Here is a 23569-nt window from a genome sequence, read left to right as displayed (position 1 = left end):
CATGATGAATGGTACTACTTAATCTTGATTAAGCGAGCGAATACCATGGTGTCGAAAGTGATTAGAGCCTTTACATGTGCAGCAGTCGGGGCTATGGACCGGAGCTGAAACCGGAGGTTGAAGAAAAATTTTAAAGCAAAATTGATAAGGTAAGCCAAAAGGTCCTTAATAGTATGAAGATCTATATGGGAAAAATGCTGGAATCGTCCCGGGAAGAAGTGGGAACTAAAGTGTTATTGGCAAAGTTGGGAATCGGGGTAAAAGTTATACACAAGGAGGAAAAGTGGGTGAAATGGGAAAAGCCGGAGGTGGATACTGATGGTCCCGAACACCGATGGGTCAATCTGAAGGGGGGTGGCAGGCTATGGAGGAGTCTTGGGGGACACTATGGGGAAGTGATAATGGCGTCATGATGGCAGTTCTAAGAGATTATCGGTTATCTTTGAAGCTTCTCGCGGTCCTTAAAGGGTTTGGGCGCGCGATCTGGTGAGAAATCAAACGGCTTCAAGTGTAATCGAATTCCATGCAGGGGGTCCAGATCTTAACTAAAAAAGGAAAACCACCGTGGTACTGTAGGAACTTGGTAGCACATATCCAAGCTGTGAGTATGGAGTTTGATCACTTATCATTTGTCCATATCTTTTGGGAGAGTAACCAAGTAGCTGATTACCTAGCGAAATCGAAGAGAGAAGTGTGTAATGATTTTTTGCTCTTTATTCCCCCTATGGATCGGAAAATGCATGTATTGACCATGAGGGATAAAGAAGGTATTATGTACTTGAGATCCTGATATATAAAAAGTTTGGGGACTGAGCCCCTAGTTTTTTCAAAAAAAAAAAACTTCGTGAAATTTCAATGTTTCGTGGAAAAAAAAAACTTTATTTCAATATTAAATTATTATTAACTATTTATTATATAATTTGCAGGGTCAAGATTTCGATGACATTCGAAAAGAAGTTGAAAAAAATACTAGTAGTGATTGGATATTTCAAGTCAAACTCAATAAATATAGTATGCATGAAAAGTTTCCATCATTTACCATAACAAATATGGTATCTGAAGATAATAAAGATGCTGAATCAATGACAGAAAATGCCAAGGTATATTCAAATTTTATTACAATTCCTCTTCCGAATATTTTATTTACTATTTTTGAGAAAATAAATAACCAATATATTGTTATGTTAAAATGCAGCACCAGATTTCCAAAGAAATTACTGAAGAAATTCTACCAGCAAAGAAAACTAAAAAAATGAAGAGTAAAAGTGACGAGGACAGCAGAGTATCAAGCAATTGAAGAATTTTTTAGAGAGGAATAAATAGTTTTCAGTAGTTGAATAATTGTTTTTCTTTTATTAGGATTTTATCTTAATCATCAAGATATTATAATACATTCATCACTTTTTTGATAATAATGTTAGAGTTTAGATCATTATATAGGATGAAGATAATGCAGCTCAGACTCGGACCCCATTATGAGAAGTAGTATACATCTTTGACAATAAAGATGTGTTATCTATCACACATAAACCTTGGAAAATTATGATATAAACATGATCTAAATATTCAATATCAAATAATCCAAGAAATAACCCAAACAATGCTCAAACTTTCATGCGTTGATATTGCTTAGCCTCGAATATTGATCTATTTCTAATAAAGTAAAATATCAAAGTTCTAATATACGAAGATAAAGTCAGAAACCAAATGAAAGTCAAGGACGAAGTTAACGGCTGAAAACTAGCTATTTTAATTGGTTAGTTTAGGACTTTAGGTGAAAAGGAAAGAAGGTCAATAAGTAGAACCACAAAAAACATTCTCAAATAGATAGCAAACTTTCATGCGTTGATAGTGCTTAGCCTAGCTTTTTTATTGTTATATCTATCTTTTACCGATTGATAGTCTCTAATTTTGATATCTATCTAATTTAGATAAGTATTAATTAATAAAACTTCTAATCAAAGTGAAACCTCTAATTTTGATATCTATCTAATTTAGATAAGTATTAATTAATAAAACTTCTAATCAAAGTACAAGTCCAACACAAGTATTGCACTAAAACAAAAATACGCCAAAGAAAACCTATAAATACAACCCAACCATTCATAAGTACAGAAACCTCCATCACAAAACTCAGAGCTACAAAGCAAATGTACCAATAAATTACATTTTTTGTTCTGTGAATTAATAATTATTATTGTGTTCTAAATCTAAGAACTTAGTTTGAATTATATTGTTCTATCAATAGCTACTAAGATTATTTAAAATACTGCAGGTAAACCACATGGATACCATAGATGTGGACGCAACTAATTGCGGATCGATAAATGCTGGAATGATGATTAGTGAAGCATTAACTGATGCATGGAATACAATTTAGCAAAATAGACTCTGTTCTACAGGAAAAACAATAATACTATTTCTTATGAAGACTACAAGGGATTGACAGATGAGGTGAGTTGACGTGTGGTATAAGAATTTCAAATAAAGAATTAAGTTAGTCTATAAATTATGATTAAAATTGGCAAGAAATAATGCAGGTCAATACACCACTACGACATTATTCAATGATACTTGAACAAGAAAAAATTGATATATGTGTTAATATAGAGCATAGCCAACTGTGCTATATTGACTTCCCAAATCATTATATTTGGAACAAGAAGACAAAGGTATGTCACATGTTTTTTAAACAATTTTTTTTTTATAGTTTAATTTATAGTTTTAATTTTTAATTTTATTTATATATTAGGAATGGATTCGAAAAGAAACAGAGAAGATCAGTAGCAATGATTATTTTTTCAACTATCTTAACAAGGCATAGAAAAGAGAAACACTGTCAATCGGAAATAAAGTAGATAAAGTATCAACAGAAGACATGAATGAAGATATATATTGAGATTGTCAGAGTTGCAAAAAGATACTGACTACGTAAAATAAATTTAGGAGATTTTGGTCATAGACAATGTTCTGCATATTTGAATTTAATATATTTTATTTCTTTTGAAAAAGACAATCTTACCTTAACTAACTTGATGTGTATAAATAATGTTCGCAGACTTACATGTGAAATATTATTCACAAGGCTTTAAATACATTCGAATTTGTAAAAGAATTACTAATATATAGCAAACATACACACAAAAAAACACGGATAGATATGAACATAAAAAACAATAAACAACTATACAAGCCTTATGCTCATAAAATAGATGTCATATATGATGTAGTATACATGCTTATCAAAGAAAAACTAACTAACCTATTATCAAATCAAGATGTGGAGCACAATGAGTTATAGAAAATTCAGAGCAGCAAGTTATCTGTCATGTGAAAAACCACGTCTACAACATTAGAATTGCTCCAATAGCTTTTCACCTGGATTCATGAAATAGGACACAAGGAAAGAAATTGACAATCGAGTCGTATCAAGAATGAGGAAAGTAGATGAAGTATCACTCAAGCATATTATTCTATAACTTATCGCTTACCAAGTATCCTACCTCGCATAAATACACCTGTGGTAAAACGCGGACAAATATTATTTTCATGTTGAACCCAAGCACATAAGGGGGACCTACCACCCAAGTTTCTTCTCGGCCTTCTGGATTTGGTTAAAAAATATCCATGTCATCTGCAACATGTACCAACAATTGCCATGCAAACTAAGAACTAGTCAGTTGTGTTTCATAAAGAAATCCTTTTGGCAATAAAGAATCTTATATGACCTTTAAATACTGTGAGGAAGAGCTTACCATGACATGAGGAGCAATCCTAACACAATAAACAGGAAATCCAATGTAAAAATTTAAGGCTCCTCCTGCTTTCAGAGTTTTAAGGACACAGTCCAAAGAGCTGGTGTAAGGGTACTTTCCAGTCGCATCGGGCTGCATCTTTTGTATTTGAGTTTTAACGTAATTGTTTCGGCAGTAAACTGCTTCAACACAACGAGAGCAATGGTAAAGAACGCACTAAGAAACATAGGAATTTGATGTTGGGGGAGATGAAACTGAACCAAATAATGGCTGCCTACGTACCCAAGATCTATTCTCTAGGGATCAAGTTTCCACGTAGTTCCTTATGAAAAATAATGTGGTATTTATATAGGTAGAGTAGAGAGTCCTTGTAGCTCAAGTAATCTTGTTGCTTGAGTAATTGTGATAGAATATAACTGTCAACTGATGATAATTATCTTTTTGATAAGAAATGAATCTTGACATAAATCAATGTACATTAGTGGCAAGCCATGTGGCTAAGGTTCAGCTTTAGACACATGAGTTAATGGGCCTGTACATTGATCCATGGTATTATAAATTGGGCTTTAGCCCTGTTGATTAAATGAATAAAATATAGACCCCTTACTAATGGACGTTTGCCACGTAGGTGGGGGTCGAAACACCGCCCCCTCTTTGTCATGCGAACAAAGTTCACATAGTAAAGAAGAGAAGAAAAATCAAGGAAAACTTGGAATAAGAAAAGAGTAAGCGGCATGTATAACAAAGTGTCGTGTGAACGTAAACGATAGGAAAATTGACTGTCGAAAAAATCGTGAATTATCGGGAACGAAATAATGTCAAACTAACGTATACGGGACGCTATGTAGTTAAATAAAAGATGGCCGAAAATGCACAGAAATAAAATAAAATATGCACAGAAATAAAATTGCAAAAAAATTCGATTGGCGAAAACTGTACCGAACGTGTCACGTAATAATACGAAATTTGAATTCGACGATGCGTGCCAACAGAATAGCGATATTAGGATTTAGACCGTTGAAATTAAACGTAGGGGCAGTAGAGTAATATTAGGAGGAAAAGAGATTCCGAATGAATTGGAATAAGTAGTGGACTTAGATAATTCTTAATTGGACGTAGAAGTGTACCGAAATATATGTACTTAATTAGATAAGTTTGAATTTATTATTATTATTATTATTATTATTTTTGATAAGATAAGTTTGAAGTTGGTTGTAAAGGAATTAGAAACAACTCGGACTATTGAGGTCTATAAAACTGGATCGAGCTTCTCTCCCAAAAAGACTCTTTAACTTTATTCGAGCTCTCCATGTCCTAGTTGGGTCCGGAGTCAATGATGCAGCAGCGCAAGAAGCCACCTAAGAAATCCAATCCGAAGCAACCAGTGATAATCATAAGAAAAGCCATTAAGCCATGTGGTGAGCTTTTGAATATTATTTCAGAGAAGTAATATTTGTTAACTTTAGTGATATATATCCTGAGAAATAGATGAGAGAGAATGAGAAATAGAGGTGTAGACAGAAAGATGGATCCATGCATTCCCAGACAAAGAAAAAAAACATAAGTTGGCATAGAAGAAACTCTTCCCATCTCTTTGGTGGATTCTTAAAGAGTTGACTTAATAAGCTACTCCTTTTCCAATTATGAGTTGTCAGTTGCCAAGTGTTTAATGGCATTTACTTTAACTTTCTTTTGACGCTGTTCTCGTATTTTACTTGTTTTCAGTGTTTTTGTATATACGTTTTCTTTCATTAAGAATGTGTTGCTTGGAGATTACACAGGCGTAAGGAAATTGGAGTCGGAAACAATGATCTGGCAAGAAGGTTATGGGATACTGACGACCTGCTGGAGAAGACGGTGAGAAAGAGATACTGACGATGGCGGTCATATTTCAAACTGATAATAACAAAACATGATACGGTGCAGCGCCAGCAAAGGCAGGGCACCGTACCTGTGTTGCATTAATTTGGCCCGGTTCACCCTTGTGGAGTTAGTGAATCCGGTTATTGAGCAATCTGACCCGGTTTTTTTTTTTTTTATTCAGGGAGAAACGACCGTACTATACGGGCGAAAAATACTCTAAAAGAAAACTCGATGACGATCGCAGACTTGGTGAGGTGGAAAGAAGGTGACAGATACAGCGGCTACCTGAAACCGCGTCGATGGTCGCTTAAGGAAATACAGAAAATACTAGTACTCGAGAAATTTGAGATGGATGAAGTGTACGAATTTGAAACGAAAGTCGAAGAAGATGAAATAGTAATGACTTACTCACAATTAAGTTGCGGGAATGCAATTCCGTTAAACAAAGAAATTGCGCAATTATTGAGTTATTTTGGGCTGCCGAAGAAGACGGAGAAAAGTTCGGAGAATATGACAAAGCGGTGGCAAAAAAATTCGACAACATGAAACAGGTATGTCAGTATTTTTTTTCCATTTAGCTTCAAATTTTGGTTAATTCTGAAAGACTAATGAAAAGATTTGTATTTTCTCCGCAGGTTGAAACGGCAGAATTACGAGCAAAAGATATTGACGAAAAATTTCGAACGGAAAGATCACAATGCCGTAGAGAAATAAATAAATAAGCTGAATAAAGTTTTCACTTACAAAGTTAACGTAAAGCGAATTTTTGCCGCACAGAGAAACGACGGTTATACGAGCCTCGGAAATTTTCGCTCAGAAAGTTCGGCTTAATGCCTTAGAAAAAATAATGAAGCTGTCAAAAAATTTCACTTGGTAAATTTCTCGTAGAAAGATCGGCAGAATGCCTTAGAAAAAATAATGACGCTGACGAAAATTTTTCGTAGAAAGATCGGCATAATTCTTTAGAAAAAAGAATGACTGCGGAAAATAGTTAACCGAAAGCGCTAAGTGAAGCGAATGCAGATTTCGAAGAAGAAAATGAAGATTTAATCGAACAACCGTAAGACAATTGACAGAGACAATTGATTAGGTAATTGTGTGAATGTAATACCATAGAGCTAAAACTTCTTTTGATGAAAAATAAAAATAAAGATGGGTTTGTTATTGAATATTGTTGTTGTGTCAGATAATATACCTGCGGAAAACTGACAATGTTGTAGATTTATGCAATTGAAATGAAATAGAACGAGACACCCCCATGTAGAGAAAAATGCCCCCAATGCTAACTTAACTCGGCAAAATTAGACTAAGCGAGTGTAAAAATGTTCGAACTTCGATTGACAAAACGAAAAGCGATGACTTAGTCGGATATTGTCGTAGTGATAGTAACAGACTAAGCGAGCGTAAAAGCATTCAAACTTAGACTGATAAAACTAAACGTGGTAACTTTGTCAGATTTTGTTGTAGCGATAGTAATGACTAAGCGAGCGTAAAAAGCGTTCAAACTTAGACTGACAAAGCTAAATGTGGTAACTTCGTCAGATTTTTTCGTAATGATAGTAATGAACTAAACGAGTATAAAAGCGTTCAAACTTAAGCTGACGAAGCTAAATGTGGTAACTTCGTCAGATTTTTTCGTAATGATAGTAATGAACTAAGCGAGCGTAAAAGCATTCAAACTTAGACTGATAAAGCTAAACGTGGTAACTTTGTCAGATTTTGTTGTAGCGATAGTAATGACTAAGCGAGCGTAAAAAGCATTCAAACTTAGACTGACAAAGCTAAATGTGGTAACTTCGTCAGATTTTTTCGTAATGATAGTAATGAACTAAGCGAGTATAAAAGCGTTCAAACTTAAGCTGACGAAGCTAAATGTGGTAACTTCGTCAGATTTTTTCGTAATGATAGTAATGAACTAAGCGAGCGTAAAAGCGTTCAAACTTAAGCTGACGAAGCTAAATGTGGTAACTTCGTCAGATTTTTTTGTAATGATAGTAATGAACTAAGCGAGAGTAAAAGCGTTCAAACTTAAGCTGACGAAACTAAATGTGGTAACTTCGTCAGATTTTTTTCGTAATTATAGCAATGAACTAAGCGAGCGTAAAAACGTTCAAACTTAGACTGACGAAAAGATGACTACAAAAGTGATGTGTCAAGCCCTTCGCTTCTAACGGCGGCGGAGAGATAAACCAATGAATCTGCATGACGTAAGTCATTTCGGGGTCTTTGAGTGATAGAGATGTTATCAAATTGTCGAGCAAGACTATATATCAAACTAAGATAAGCCGCCATACGCTCATCTCTTGCTTCAAAAGACCCACCAAACTGATTTGCAACAAGGCAAGAATCCGTGTATAACTGGAGCTTTCGCGCCCCTAGTGTCAAAGCTGTTCTCAAGGCACAAATGGCATCCTCATACTCGGCTTCGTTATTTGAAGCGGCCGAAATAACTTCGCCTGAATTTCCCAATCTTTTCTCCACCGGGTTTAACAAAAACACATCCAATTCCAGACCCAGATTTACTATGGGAGCCATCTGAGTAAATAATACATAAGTCAATGGGATTAGGAATTGCGTTTTCATGTTGGTCTTCGTCGCCCCCAGTTAGCGGCGGCAGAATATCTTCTATAGATTCTTCCTGACGCAAGATATCGTCAATAGGAGAATCATCAATCGAAAAATCAGCTATCAAAGAAGCCAGAGCATATCCTTTTTCAGTAGTACGACTTTCAAAGACATTGCTATATGCATTAAGATAACTTTCCCATTCGGCTAATCTACTTGATTCTGATAAAAAAGACGAGTCTACCATTATCAATGAAAAGAACAGCACTAACAGCTTGAGTTGTAGCTGCCAGGTATATGCCACTAGGTTGACCTGTTGAAGGACTTATCAATATAGGAGGACTGACCAAGTATTTCTTCAGTTGTTGCAATGCCATCTCACAATCAATGTTCCAAGTTGCCGCCCTCTTTAAAGTCTGGAAGAAGGGATGACAACGATAGGAATATTTAGAAATAAATCTATTAAGAGCGGCAAGCCGACTAGTAAGTCGTTGAATTTCCTTCTTATTTTTGGGTGATGGCATATCAATAACGGCGCGTATCTGATCAGGATTAGCCTCAATACCTTTACGAGTCATGAGGTATCCCAGAAATTTTCCAGAAGAGAGGCCCAAAAGAACATTTGGCGGGATTGAGTTTCATGTTATACTTGTTAAGCCTATCAAAAATAAGTTAAAGATCGGAAAGATGATCACCCGTATCCTTCGATTTAATAACTATATCATCGATATAAGCCTCCATTATTTTTCCCAGCAGATCGGAAAAAATTGTATTGAAGAGTGAAATCCATTTCACCCAGAAGATTTAAACAGACAGACGCTCCCGGTCGAGCCTATGTGGAAGATGACACCTGCCATTACCTCTTACAAGAGTTAGAGATTTTAAGCGGTACACACTTTTCGGTCCGGACCGAGATTGTCTTTTTTCTTTGCGTGTAACCAACCTATCTAGGTCGGTAGTTTGTGCGGGATTGTGGTCTTCCCTCTAGTTATTCAGTGACACCTTCCATCCCCTGCTGGGTCGGACACATGCGGGATGGCGGTTTTCTCAAATCTGCGAGGTCGGCCTTCCCTGTCAGGTCGGTCCAATCTAGGATGAAGGTTTTCCTTATACTTTTTTCTGTGACGCCTTTTTTCCCTGTCTGGATGGACCTATCTAAGATAGCAATTTTCCGCAAATCTGCGAGGTCGGCCTTCCCTGTCAGGTCGGTCCAGTCTGGGATGAAGTTTTTCCTTATACTTTCTTCCGTGACGCTTTTTTTCCCTGTTTGGACGGACCTGTTTAGGATGGCGATTTTTCGCAAATCTGCGAGGTCGGCCTTCCCTGTCAAGTCGGTCCAATCTGGGATGAAGTTTTTTCTTATACTTTCTTCCGCGACGCCTTCTTTCGGAGGCGTTTGTACCGCCGTTTGCGGTAGCGGCGGCGGCCAGTCTTTCTTGCTTTCGGAACCTAGTAACAAAAGTACGTAACTTTTCGTCACGTTATTGCTTGATGTTCAAAAGTGAGTCGACATCCTTTGGCGTCTTCCAATTGTGGCGGAAACGATTAACAAACTGATTTTCTAGTTCATTGTATTGGTGAATTGATCTTGAAGGCAACTCACTAAACCAGCGTAATGCTTCTCCCTTTAGAGTTGATGGAAAGAGCTTACACATGAGCGGATCATCTCCACCCCATAACACCAACTTATTTTTGAACGATAGAACATGCAAGCCAAGATCTCCTTCCGACTCATCATAAAGTTCAAAATCGGGTTGTTTGAAGTCGGGATGGTGGTAAGCTTCCTGAATATTGAGCGAAAACTTATCAAGTACGCCATCATTAACTGTCAAGTTTTTCATTCTTACATCCCTTGACTCTCTATCGTTAAGTTATTTTGCAATCAACTCTTTCAACTGTTGTTCTGTTAGAGTTAAAGTATTGGCTCGAACAACTGGATGCCCCCGGTCGTGCCCATGTGGAGAATGATACCTTCCATTATCTCTTATTGGAGTTAGAGATCTTTGGCGGTACACACGATCAGCTCCGACCGGTGATTATCTTTGTCTATCCCTGTAACCAGCCTGTCTAGGCCGGCCGGTAGTCACCCTTGGCCGGGTGGTCGGTATAATTATACCACTTCTTCATGTTTTGTTGCTCTTGTCTGGGATGCCCGCCTTCCTAGTCATGTCGGACATATCTCGGATGGCAGTCTTCCCTGAAATTGCTTCTCAGAGGTAAATCTTCCATTTAAGATCGGACATGTCTAGGGTAGTAGTTATCCCTGCCAATCCAATTCTCCCCATAAGTACGGGTAATAGGGTCGTTACTCTTAAAGTGTGCACTAGTTGATTGTGTTTGAGAAATAACACGTTGTTGAGGACGATGAAGTGGATCTTCAAGACGGTCCCATATATTGGAATGGCCTGTGTCCCTTTGTGGTCGCCTGATGTTGTTGAATTTGCAGCCTCGTCCACCGGCCTTTGCCTCTTTGCCAGCTTCCTTCTCAAGTTCCTATTTTAAATTTTTGACTCGTCGTAACTCACGCTCAACCGTATTAGGAGTGGCGGTAGCGGAGGCGGTGGTGGTGGCGGAGCTACGGTTGGATGTTGAGAATTGATCTTACCACTAGGAGCAACTTGATTGTTCAACGGTTCTTGCATTGGCCGATTTGAATTTCGAGGGTTGCAATTCCTATTAGCAGGAGGAATATGTTGACTATTTAGTCTGCTTCTTGTGCTTACCATCTTAATTGTTTCACGTGATAATGAATTCTAAATTCCCCACAGACGGCGCCAATTATGTTTCGGCAGTAAACTGCTTCAACACAACGAGAGCAATGGTAAAGAACGCACTAAGAAACAGAGGAATTTGATGTTGGGGGAGATGAAACTGAATCAAATAATGGCTACCTACGTACCCAAGATCTATTCTCTAGGGATCAAGTTTCCACGTAGTTCCTTATGAAAAATAATGTGGTATTTATATAGGTAGAGTAGAGAGTCCTTGTAGCTCAAGTAATCTTGTTGCTTGAGTAATTGTGATAGAATATAACTGTCAACTGATGATAATTATCTCTTTGATAAGAAATGAATCTTGACATAAATCAATGTACATTAGTGGCAAGCCATGTGGCTAAGGTTCAGCTTTAGACACATGAGTTAATGGGCCTGTACATTGATCCATGGTATTGTAAATTGGGCTTTAGCCCTGTTGATTAAATGAATAAAATAGAGACCCCCTACTAATGGACGTTTGCCACGTAGGTGGGGGTCGAAACAGTAATCAAAGGGCAGACTGCAAGTCGAAGTGAAGAATCCCGAAACAGCACTTGCTCCTAGAAAAGGAACAATTTAGCAAACCAAAGAGCACAAATATGGCTATTCCTTTGCATAGACATCAGACTACAAGAAACTCTACAAGAGAAATATCTGAAATAGTATGATTATAGTGTATTGGCCAAGTGACTCAGTGAGAGATTCAATTATCAGGCAATCAGTACTCGAATCACTTTTATCTAACATAGAAAGAATATGCAAAATATTGAGAAGAAATGAGGTCATTAGTTGTCGTAAAGAACTTTGTTTTAACTTTTATCTAGGAAAGGTATCTCAAAAATACAATTTAACTTGCAAATTTATAATACAAACAATTAATAATGTGCATATCCATGTAATTAAGCAAATAGAGAAAACTAATAAACACTGCCAATGCATGTAGACGCATACGAAACGAAATTATTATATATCTTACCGACTATAGTACTAGCTTCACCCAGACCAAATGTATCCTTACAAAACTCAACACTTTGATCGTAGGAAGCGAGCATTCCCATATTTAATGCCATTGCCCTCACTACAGTAGGCCCTGCACCTTTCCATAGGGATAAAACCCCCTTCATATGCAACAATACGATATAGAGCATGGAACACATTTTTGTAGTGCCTTCTTTTTTCAAGAGGTAAGGTGGCATCAGCTTGCATTCGAATGAGTGCTAAATCTGTTGGACTGCCAACGATAGATCTAATTGCTCCAGCTATCAACCCATAAAGAGCCTTCTGATAGAGAGGTAGTACCTTCCCATCATTGGCCTCAATTGCCTTATTAGTCAAGATCCTGACGAAATTTCATAAGCCCAAAAAGTCAGAACCTATCTTGCCTCCATCAGTAAGTGATGAGTTCTTAATATAATTGCATCTCTAATCTTTTATCCCCAATAAGCTCATACGCATGTGTAAAATAACAACACTGTGATCGATCATAAATGTAAAGGAAGCATTCCTTTAAAGAGCTTAAGTAGAAAAAGCAGATTGTTATATCAACAGAAGTGTACACTACAGTGGACTCCATTTCATTCATAAGATAAAGGTACAACATTGAAGTAAGTGACTAGGTGTGCAATAGAACTTGGTTCAGAAAAATATTGAAGACATCACCATTAGAGACAATCTGATGTGGCTGAAAACAAGAGCTACAAAAAGAATCAACTTATATACAAAAATCTTGCTTGGTATTGTTGGTGTTATCCCTCATATGAGGAGAGAAACAGAGCTGGAGAGAAACGGAGCTGATTCGGCGTTGGAGATGTCAGAGCGCGCCTGCGCTCTGAGGAGGCGCACCTGCGCTCGTGCCTTTGGATCAGCCCAGATTTCAGAGCGCGACCCGCGCTCAGATGGGGCGCACCCGCGCTCATAGCTCCAGTGTTTGGGCGCGACCCGCGCTCAGTCTCCAGTGTTTTGGCGCGACCCGCGCTCAAAGGGGGCGCACCCGCGCCCAGGTCTAATTTCGTGGGCTTCGCTACAGTAACCGCGAAATTTGGTTTTTGGAGATAAAAACCAAAATCAAGGTTTTGGAAAACCTAACCAACCAAGTCAGAAGGATTGGAATCCAGACAAAACAAAGAGAGAGAAACCCAATCTTGAAAGCTATCAAGATTGAGAGATAACCTTTACAGAGATACAACCCTGTAAAGAGATAAGAGTGATCTAGTAAGGTGAGAGACTGGAAGGAGAGATTGTAATCTTCATTCCCACTTTATAAAGAACTGGCTCTTGTGGAAGTAGGCATCATTGGCCGAACCACGGTAAATCTTTGTGTTGTGGTTTGCTTTTACTGCTTTACATTATTATTTGTTGTTGATAGTTGTTTAGCGAGTTGGGCATGTTAGTATAGGTAGTTTGTGATATTTAGATTTTGTCTGGAGTTGAAGTGTGTTCATAAACAAGTTATCTGTGTAGTGGGGGAATCGATTGGTATTGGTATAATCCCCAACAGGTATATATATATAGACAACATTGGAGAGCAATCCATGGTGGGTTTTATACTAAGCAGGAATTCAAAAGGAATTTTTTATTTGTGTTGTTACAAAACCCTGCTAAGAAATACTGTGGCCTCAGTTACATTTGCCATAATTTTACACTACTTAAAGTTACAGACTTACAGGGATGTATATCATCCTTTTCTTTAATCAGTAAATACATATGTGAGTAAGCAAGTAACTGATAAAGATGTGTATGGTCATCACCTGAATGATCCGAGCCTTGCAGTTGTGTATGTAGCTTGCCTCAGCAATCCAGCTGACAAAAAAGCTCGATCTGCTGTGTCCGGGGCAACACAAAGAAGCTAGCATTTAGAGTGTTGCACCGCCACCGAGTACCTATCAGTAACATCATAATTGCTCCAATGGTTGTGCCAAATACGACATCTGACTTGCGAGGCAGGGCACAGTGGGTTCGAAGAGTATAATTATTCCTCACTCAAAATGGTATTGAATATGATTAAGAAGACACTAGCTGGTAAGAGGAGCTGAACACGACCCCATTAGAAGGTGGACTTGACTAGATGCAAGCATCATGGTTGACTACGCCTAGGACCAAATTATGAGAGACTTTCTTAGTTATGATTATTGTACTTTTAATGCAGGAAGCAAGTAAATACATCAGTCTATGAGGACAGCTTGGCCTACCTACAGTGTTGCTCAGATGTGGTTGTCATTTGCATGGTTTCGCCAGTAACGAGATGCTCCACAACTTTAGCAAGTAAACTAACGACCTGTAGATGCAAAATAATGAGGATCCAACTACTAAATTTTAAAAATAGCTGAACAATTGGTCAAGAGATATTATGATATACAAGTTTATTCTAGAAGATTAACAGCAACTTCAAAACAATGAAATTCAGTTCAAGATCACAACAATCATGGTTTTGCAAATCTAACCAAACTCCTCAAAACCTTTTAACAACATGAGTACATGCATCACATCCACCCTGCTTCTAAAGCATAACACCTTACCTGGAAGATTCAAATAATGCATAGTATTTTTTATTTAAGTATCTTATACGCAAGATATAATTAACTAAAAATCATAACCTTAACAATATGTTCATAACTTTAATAATTTGAACGTACTAAGATACTTAAATCAGATATGCTCTGAAGTAAGTGTAACTTTGGCATTAACAACACGTTCTCATTTCTAATGTAGATCATTATGGATGACAATCTTGAGCATTGATGCATTCCAAGACTTAAAAGTGGGTTTAGCACAAGCTTAAATATATGGAACAAAGAGTACAAGGTTGCGAGGTCCACAACATTCTACATGCATCCAATACTCTTTGACTTAGCCACCTCTCACTAAAGGTATGGGGTTTCCCTTAAAAATGCCTTGCTGATCAGTAACTTAAGTACACTAGGTCCTTTAGTTACCTAGCCAACGGGAGCTTTCCTTGGCCCTAATCAACTCTAACCTATTTCTGATACATCATCCTACCCCTCAGTGGTTTGCCCTATACTATGTAGGGTCCGATCATTCATATATATGTACACCCCCAGGACTTTGAAGTAAAGGAACCTACCTAGGGAAACATCACCCTATGCGCTAGATACGATTTTATATAATATACCCTCTTGGGAGTGCAATTGTGTGTTTTGCCAGCAATCTACTTTTGCATGCCCTCATGATATATATTTAGAGTTCCCTGAACTTCCTTTAGTTCCTGATCGAGCTTTCATCTTTAACTAACAGTCCAGATGCTATCTCCTGCTCTCGAGCAGCTTTTGGTCACCACTGGCTCCAGGACTCTAGCTCACTCAAGGAGCTCTAAATTTCCTTACCATGTCAGGAACCAGAGAGAGGACAGGACTAGGAGTCTTCAGCAGAATGTCGCAAATCCTTTAAACAGAAAAAAGAAATTAATAAAAACAGAAGTATTATTGGAGCCTTCAACAGGATGTACCCTATCTGGACCAACTATGTGCGACAGACCATTTAGAAATTTTCGTAAGCGCAGAATTCATAACACTAATAAGGGAAGGATTGACAACTACTGAGAACGTTTATAGATATATTAGGAAGAGAAAAGAACCTTGCCTTCGTATTTTTCAATGAAGCAAGTGCTACACAAGCACTAGAAAGCAGTAACTTTTTATTTATGAAGAAGAGAACAACTTCCACCCACAACACTAACGAAAATTAACATTTTTTTTTTTGTTAAAGGTAATTGATTAATAATAAAGAATAAGGATTACATGATATCAAAGGTAGCAGAAAAGAGTAAACAAAAAGATACAAGCCTGCACTAGAAAAGAAGATCTAGTGAACAAAACGATAATAAGTCGTATGATGGTTCTCCAGATGAATCATGAATGAGGGTCGAGAAATCCACCATATACTGTCTCCCTGTGTTAACGCAACTCCCTGTCTAGCACAGCTGTCCGCTCCCAGATTAGTGTCTTGCCAAGATGGAGTGAGGTTAATCCATGCCGCTTTATCTTTCAAAGATTGCCAGGTTTCTTTGACTCTCCAATGTGTTGTGTTGTTCTGGAAAGCCTGGACAACTGAAGTAGAATCGCATTCTACCCAAATATAACAAATTAACAAGCTTACAAACAAATTATATAACAAATTATAGTTGAACAACTTCAAAATTTTAAAGACTTATTACTGATGGATGAATTGACCTCATCAAAAAGCGTTTAACTTACCTCGATTGTTATTATGAATGTTTTTGCTTGGTAGTATGGAGTACTTACCTCTTTGACCTAAATACCTCTTATAGGAGATAGAGAATAGAATCAACTTCCAAATGTATCAAATACTTATCAATCTATAAATAAATCACTGTGCATGTAATCCTTTAGTGGAGATTGTGTATATGAAATTTTAGGATTACATGGAGATGGGGATTAATGAAGATGGTGAAAAGTGATTCACGTTGACCAATGACAATCAGACTTGGCAAAATGCAGCCTAGAAGAAAAATGCAGAGGCGTGTGACCACGGCTAAGAGTAAAAAGATGAAAGATGACAACATGACTAATAATATTCTCATGCTCAGCCTAGGTAATGACTGATGAACTTCTGTACTCAGCCTAGGGTTTTGTTACATATGGGCCAGGCAGGCATGTTTCAGAAAAACTAATGTGCATATCCGTTTTCAAAAATGAGGTTATCCTGCGTTGGGAACAGTTAGCTGACCAACTGTGATACTCATCTCCTTACAAGTGCATCCTCATTGCCAATTGTTCCGTTGCGCCAATGACGACAGCTGACTTGCGAGGCAAGGCACAGTGGGTTCGAAGAGTATAATTATTCCACCATAGGAAAGTTTTTCAACAAGTTCTTTGCCTTTCACATTACTCAGGTATTTGAATAGAGACAGATATTCTTGATAAGAAACTGTACAGTCTATTACCATCGACATAGAGCATGAGAAAATTAGGGAAATGTCCTGTTCTCTATAGTAGATAGAGGCAGAAGTTTAGTGATGGTTGCAATTTTCAAAAGCAGAAAGTATGACTCAAGAATTAATGGAATATATGAATAGTAAACATACTATGATAATTTCAGCGCTTTTAGACTGCGATTCTCTTAGAATGTCTTTCTCTGGGGAACGCAATTAAACTCCTTCTAGTGCTGTTATATATGGAGCAGGTCCATTGACTATAAACAAGTGAGTTGTAAATTTAATAATCAATTCATTAAAACTTCTAAAAAAATGATGAATGCAGATGTGATAAGTATATATTATTTGTATTAATCAAGCAAGATAAACCAAAAGTAGAGCCAGCACATCTAACAGGCAAAAGAACGTGAAAAATTAATTACTCTAGCCCTATCAAGAGAAGAAAGGGGGAATTCAACGGAGATATATCTATAATCTGCATGAGGAAAATAGGACCTTAGTTGAGCGGTTGGAAGCAAAACGGGATGAGGTCAGGAAGGATAAACTGATAAAGAAAGAAGATAGAAGGCTTAGAAAGCAAGTATCCAAAGTATTAGGTAATGATAGTAACTGGGAGGAAAGGGAGCGGTGAAGGGTGGTGCGCTGGAAAGTTGATTGTGTTAGCTTGGTGGCTCTTTGTGGGATGCGATTGTTTATTTTCTTTTGCCTTTTGTGCCTTATTTGTTGGATTTAAGCCCTTAGTCTGTCTTTCTTTTTGCATTTTTCTTCTCTTTTGGTTCTGATTTGGTACCTTGGGATACTTGGTCTTAGGTTGTTAGCTTCTAGCTAACTTCCCAAGAATTGTTGTAATATTTGTGTGACAATATCAATTTAGTAACTATTATGGATCAAAAGAAGAAACAAAAACACAATATTGACTCTAAGTAGCATCATGAATAACTTCCTGAATTATTATACTCCTACAACTTTATTGCTATACATGTCAAGTTTTGATGTAGAACTGAACTTTATGTTGGAATGGTTGGGGTGGTTCTTTATATACTGTGTATTGGCTGAAAAGATTATAATTCTGTTACAGAAGAGTTGGAAGTTCTAAGTGTGATGCAGATTATTGTTTAATGCTTACTTCTGCTTTAATATGAAATTGTCTTTGTTACATGGGCACACCATGTTATAAAAATACTCCGTGTCGGATATGTATCCATGTCAGACACATATCGTACACATGTTGTATGTGATATTCCTCAATTTTTGGTATTTTGTTGTGTTAGACACTTCATATCCGTGTTGGATACAGACACACAACACATGTATCCATGTCAATGTAACTTAGAAAATTATTAATGCTGTTGGTGAGTTCAAGTGGTGTTCTTATATTATTTCAATGACACTTTTTTTTCACTTTTCCAAGAATTGAGTCATTCTCGAAGTTAGGTGATTCTATGTACTTTGAAGGGGAGAGGAATCAGCTTTACATCAGAGTTAATCTCAAGCTCCTTTGACTGGAAATTGAGAAACATCATGATATGTCAAAAGGTGAAAGTTGTTGATCATGCCCTTAGAGTGACGTTCAAGTTCTCTAGAAATGATGTTCTTACACAGGGCACAAGGTTCAGTCTAGCATCCATAGCAGTAGCTGGATTGCTACAGAGTCAAAGAGCTCCCTCTTGCAACCAAGCCTTTCTTCCTAACACCAGTAATCACTTCAAACAATCCCACCGCCTAGAGCAGCAAGCCCTATGAAGCCCTTATTCGTCGCAATAGCAAACCATTCCCTCATAGCTGAGTCAAAAACTGCCTACTCTGCAAGAACAACTAGGGCATTCATAGCATCGACCGTCTCAACAGATCCTTATCTAAGACATTTTGCATTTGTCCATCTCTTGCATTTGAAAGCTGTCTTAATCCTCTTATCTTACCAAGGGGATTATGTTCTTCTTCGTCTTTTAGACCAGCACCAGTCTTTACCCCGGTTCTTTTACAGCCTTTATTCTGCAAGTTGAATGTTGGAAATCCACCTCACAGGGAAAAAGGCAAAAACATGATTTGTACAATCATTCCTTCTATCAGAGCAAATTCAATAATGATTTTCTTCTAAGGTGAGCTGGCTAGACTCTTTCTTATGGAAATTGCGTATATAGAAAGAAAGAATCAATTCTTCTTCCTTTTGATAGAGAAATAGGACCAGCGAGGAGCTAGGAAGGTACAGCCGAAAACAAACAAATAGAAGGAACATATCGGATTCATTCTATTTGACTTAATATAGTCGTGGTAGGTTGAACATTGTCATCAACTAGGAAGACCTCAGTGAGCTTCCCGCCAATGAAATCTTGAGACTTCTGTTCCAACTGAACTAGAAGGATTGAACATAAAAAACAATAATAATTGAATGCCACACACAAAAATTATCTTTATTCATTCTCCTTTCTTGGTTGATTCAATCCAATGAATAAACTACTGCATCCTTTCATAAGCAATCATTCAAGTCGTGTCGACCTACTTTACCTAATCAATGTTTAAACCCCCATCTTTTTTATTCAATTGCCTTTCACATATTGTATTCTATTCTGTTGAAGTACTAATATCAGTTTTATGAAACAATACCTTCTGGGATCCGATGTGTTTCAACTTGAGAGTGCACTTGATTTTTTAATGTTTGTTTATTTTATCAGGTACTCTAACCAATAACCTAGCTCTCTAATCGTAATAAATTTGTTCATCTTATTCGTGGCTGAAAATTTTCATTAGTTTGAGATGTGTAATTGCAAAGGATACATTGCCCTTCTCAGTTGGGTCATTAGGTTATAATTTCTTCTAGACTTTGTAAAGTCAAGGTTCCTTTTGTTCAGTAACCCTAAGCAATCCCACCGCCTAGAGCAGCAAACCATTTTGAAGCCCTTATTCGTCCCACCAGCAGACCATTCCCTCACAGCTGAGTCAAAAACTGCCTACTCTGTAAGAAGAACCATGGCATTTGTAGCATCGACCGTCCCCACACATCCTTTTCTAAGACATTTCACATTTCTCCATCTCTAGCCTTTGAAAGCTGTCCTATTCCTCTTATCTTACTCAAATACTTTGCTAAAAATAATGCATTAAATGCCTTGAAAACTGTCTTAAATTTTATCATCGTAATTGAAGAGGATACGTTAGCCTCCTCAGTTGGGTCGTTGGCTTATAATTTCTTCTATACTTTGTAAAGTCGAGGTTACTTATGTTCAGTTATAGGCCCTAAACACTATTGTTAATGTCCAAGGAAAATTTTAAGAAGTCTTATACAATTAAAAGTCTAAAGCTAACTCAGTTCTTAGACAATTAGAAGTCATATACAATTAAAAGTCTAAGACTGACACAACACTTGACAGTCTTAGAAGTCTTAGAACTCTATTACTACTATAACTATCTCAATACCTACGGATGTTTATCAAGAAAAACAACTATAAATCACAAACAAAAACCATACTCCACTAATCTACAAAGCTTCTCTCCTCAAATTAACAAAGGTACGGTATTATTAGAAAAAACAAGTACTATAAATATAAATCCTACGATTAATCAAAATATTTTGACAGTTTCTAAATTCTTCTTTTGTATATTGCAGGCTATTCTATAATTCAACTCAAGCAATCATACAGGTACAACATATTCCTCTTATTTACAAAATTTATAAAGTAACATATTCCTCTTTTGTTTCTTCAACTTTTGTTTATGTAACTTCTATGTAACTTTTTTATTTGGGATAGGATATGTAACTTATTTTAAATTTTTAATAGATCTGAATATTTTTTAATATATTTTTTTATTGCCCTCTATAGTTTTTCCTCTACTTTTATGTTTTGACAACATGAAAAACAATTTCAAAAGCATATTACCTTAGAAGAAAACAATGCAAAGTTCATCTAGATATTGCCTCTTCATTCTAGCGTACAAACTCAGTCACTACAGTACCACATATTTGCTAGTGTGTGACAAGGGCAGTGAAGCTCCTTTAGAGCGTCCAATTGTTCCAGTTGATTCAGATTGTTGGCTAACAACCATCCCAGTTCTTGCTACTTGCCCTGTTGCCACCTGTAATGAACATTGATTTATTTTTATTTCTTGAACAGTATACAGTTCACTTAGACCCCAATCGGAAAAGATTACCCCATTAACAAGATGCTAAAAAAGGCAACTCCCAAAAGAAAGGTTACAGAGTAATGGTAGCCTTAACAAAGGCAATAGTAATTGAACAAAGATTGGCTCTGAGTATGCTGACTGGAGCACTTTCAGTGCTTAAAAGAGCATTAGAGAACTAGAGCCCAGTACCACATATCTGCTGGTGTGTGACGAGGGTAGTGAAGCTCCTTTAGAGTGCCCAATTGTTTCAGTTGATTCAGATTGTTGGCTTTCAGCACGTAATTCTTCCATCTACAAAGAATGAAAGTTCTATAATGCCAATAATATAAACAGATAATATATGTGTATATAAATATATGTAAAGGAGTTACTAAGATTTAAAAGAAAAAGAGAAAGGAACATTAAGAACAGCTAGGGACATGTAAATTAAGGGGCATGTTACATCATTGTATGCAACCTTACTAGGTAGGCCTCCTACATACATACCAATCATTTATTATATTCATGTGCACCGGCAGCACCGCCCCTTAGAGTACAAGCTTATTAGGCGAACCTGTAGTAGGTTAAAAAGGGGGGCTCCCATTTATATAGCTAGGGTGATCTCCCTTCATGCGTGCACAGTTTCAAATGGTCTAGGGTAGTAGCTTTCTTGCCAGCTTGATCAGCTGAAAAATTAGCTTCTCGCCAAGTGGATGATATGAACAATTGTAGAAAGCTTTGTACCACTGAAAGCCAATTATAGGACTCTTGATTTTGGAAATTCAAATTCAAAGGACTCGCCCAGACTGAGGCGCAGACGTATGATTTTTCATAGAGCTATTACTTTACTTTAGTCATTTCTTTTATGATATCTTTTATTAGCAACCATGAGAAAAGCTTATTATATGCATCAATGGCTCCTCCATTGACATTTAAATTATAAAATCTTTTGTCTCTTTTCAACACTCACCTTAACCACCTAATTTTCAAACAACAACATCAAATCTCTAATCATTTAAAAAAAATTGCCTCCTTGCACACTTAGCTGACGTTGATTCTACTATAAACATTCTAAAGTAAGACGTATTCCTAATCTTGATAAAATTATTTATTGCAGAGAAATGGATTACGCCAGAGTTATTCAAGCTTCAAGAAGAACAATACTAAATACCATACTACTATCACTCCGAATTTATGAAGGACCTATATACAACACCATTTTAGATGGAGACAAATTTACTTCAAATGTGACTATACAAGTACAAGTTTTAGGCACAAACGAAGAAATGACTGAAACTTTCACAAGAACTCCCGAAGTAACACAGTTGAAATCAAAAAATGTAGCAGCTGAAGAAGCACTTGGTTATTTGCATCATATCAATGAATTCGAAATCAAAGACTTCAATTTCAAAGAATTATTAATGAGACGTAGTCAAGTTGAAGAAGCAACAATCCAGATAAACAATCTTGAAAAGACAAATCATTATCTAAGTGCACTACTACAATCTCTTCAAGTTCACCACATTGGCGTTCAGCAACAATTAATTGATTTGGAGAAACAGAACATCAATTTGAAGAAAACTGGTACAAAATATGTGGAAATAGTCAACATTATAAAAGACTCCAATGATTGCAACAGCTCATGATATTGCCCAGACTCTCACCTAGAAAAAGACTCAATCGAGTAGAACTGCAATCCGATTGAAAATTTATTATTCTGAATATTAGTTACTTTGTTTTAAATATGAAGAAATTATCTTTTCTTAGTTAAATTCTCATATGCATTTAACCATTTAACTGCATGGATATGTCAGAACATTGTCTCTTACATAGCTGTTTGCTTTGTAACTTCTTGAAAAACTAAGCATCATATCTTAAATGACTGCTCTCTAACAGATTTGTCATTGACAAAAAACCCATTCTCTCTCAACCTCCTAACAGTGCTCTCTGCTACTTGGACCACTTTGTCCTTGCAAAAACTATCAATCGAAGTGGTAAATGTGGAGACATTGGGGAAATGACCAGCCTCCAACATCTCAACACAAAAGTCAGCAACGTCCTCCAAATTTCTGCCTCTACAGAGCCCCTGAATCAAGACGGTATAACTGAATGCATTGGGAGGGATGCCATTGGTCATCCTGCTCAACAGAGAGCATGCTATATTACAACCCTTTTCTCCCTTCTAACTATGGGTTTTATTTTCTGTTTTCGCCGGTTTTCACCTAGATCTTTCGAAATTGACACAAGCAGAGAATGTATGTGTTCTCATTGTTTCTTCCTCAGAATGATTGCCATCAACTGACAAAACGTTGAACAGACTGTAGAGAAATCTGAAGTTCCTTATTAGTGCAACGGAGTCCAAGTAAATCACAAATGATAGTAGTAGAGTGAAAGTAGGTCTGGAAATGGTAAATTAGAATCACGAGGTGCTGAGGATTGTATGGAGTGGTATTTTTCCTTAGATATCTTCCCAATCCATTAATACCATTGAATTCAATTCGGCCTCATAAGGGTGTCCACGTCAGCAGAAGCATTAAGAAAAAATTGGAGAAAATACTGCCCAACTAAGAGTCTCAATTAAATTCGGATGCTGTTATATGAAAAAAGCTTTTGAACCTTTTTTC

General features: G+C 37.0%; 1 pseudogene; it reads right to left on the bottom strand.

The window, feature by feature from the left end:
• Positions 1-3577: 3577 nt before the first annotated feature.
• On the bottom strand, positions 3578-13831 carry LOC147516410 (mitochondrial dicarboxylate/tricarboxylate transporter DTC-like; annotated as a pseudogene).
• Positions 13832-23569: the final 9738 nt, after the last annotated feature.

The sequence above is a fragment of the Coptis chinensis genome, chromosome 2 (assembly GCF_015680905.1).
Source record: "Coptis chinensis isolate HL-2020 chromosome 2, ASM1568090v1, whole genome shotgun sequence".
NCBI classification, from domain to species: domain Eukaryota; kingdom Viridiplantae; phylum Streptophyta; class Magnoliopsida; order Ranunculales; family Ranunculaceae; genus Coptis; species Coptis chinensis.
The sequence above is the reverse complement of the archived record's forward strand: the minus strand, read 5'-3'. Positions and strand labels throughout refer to the sequence as shown.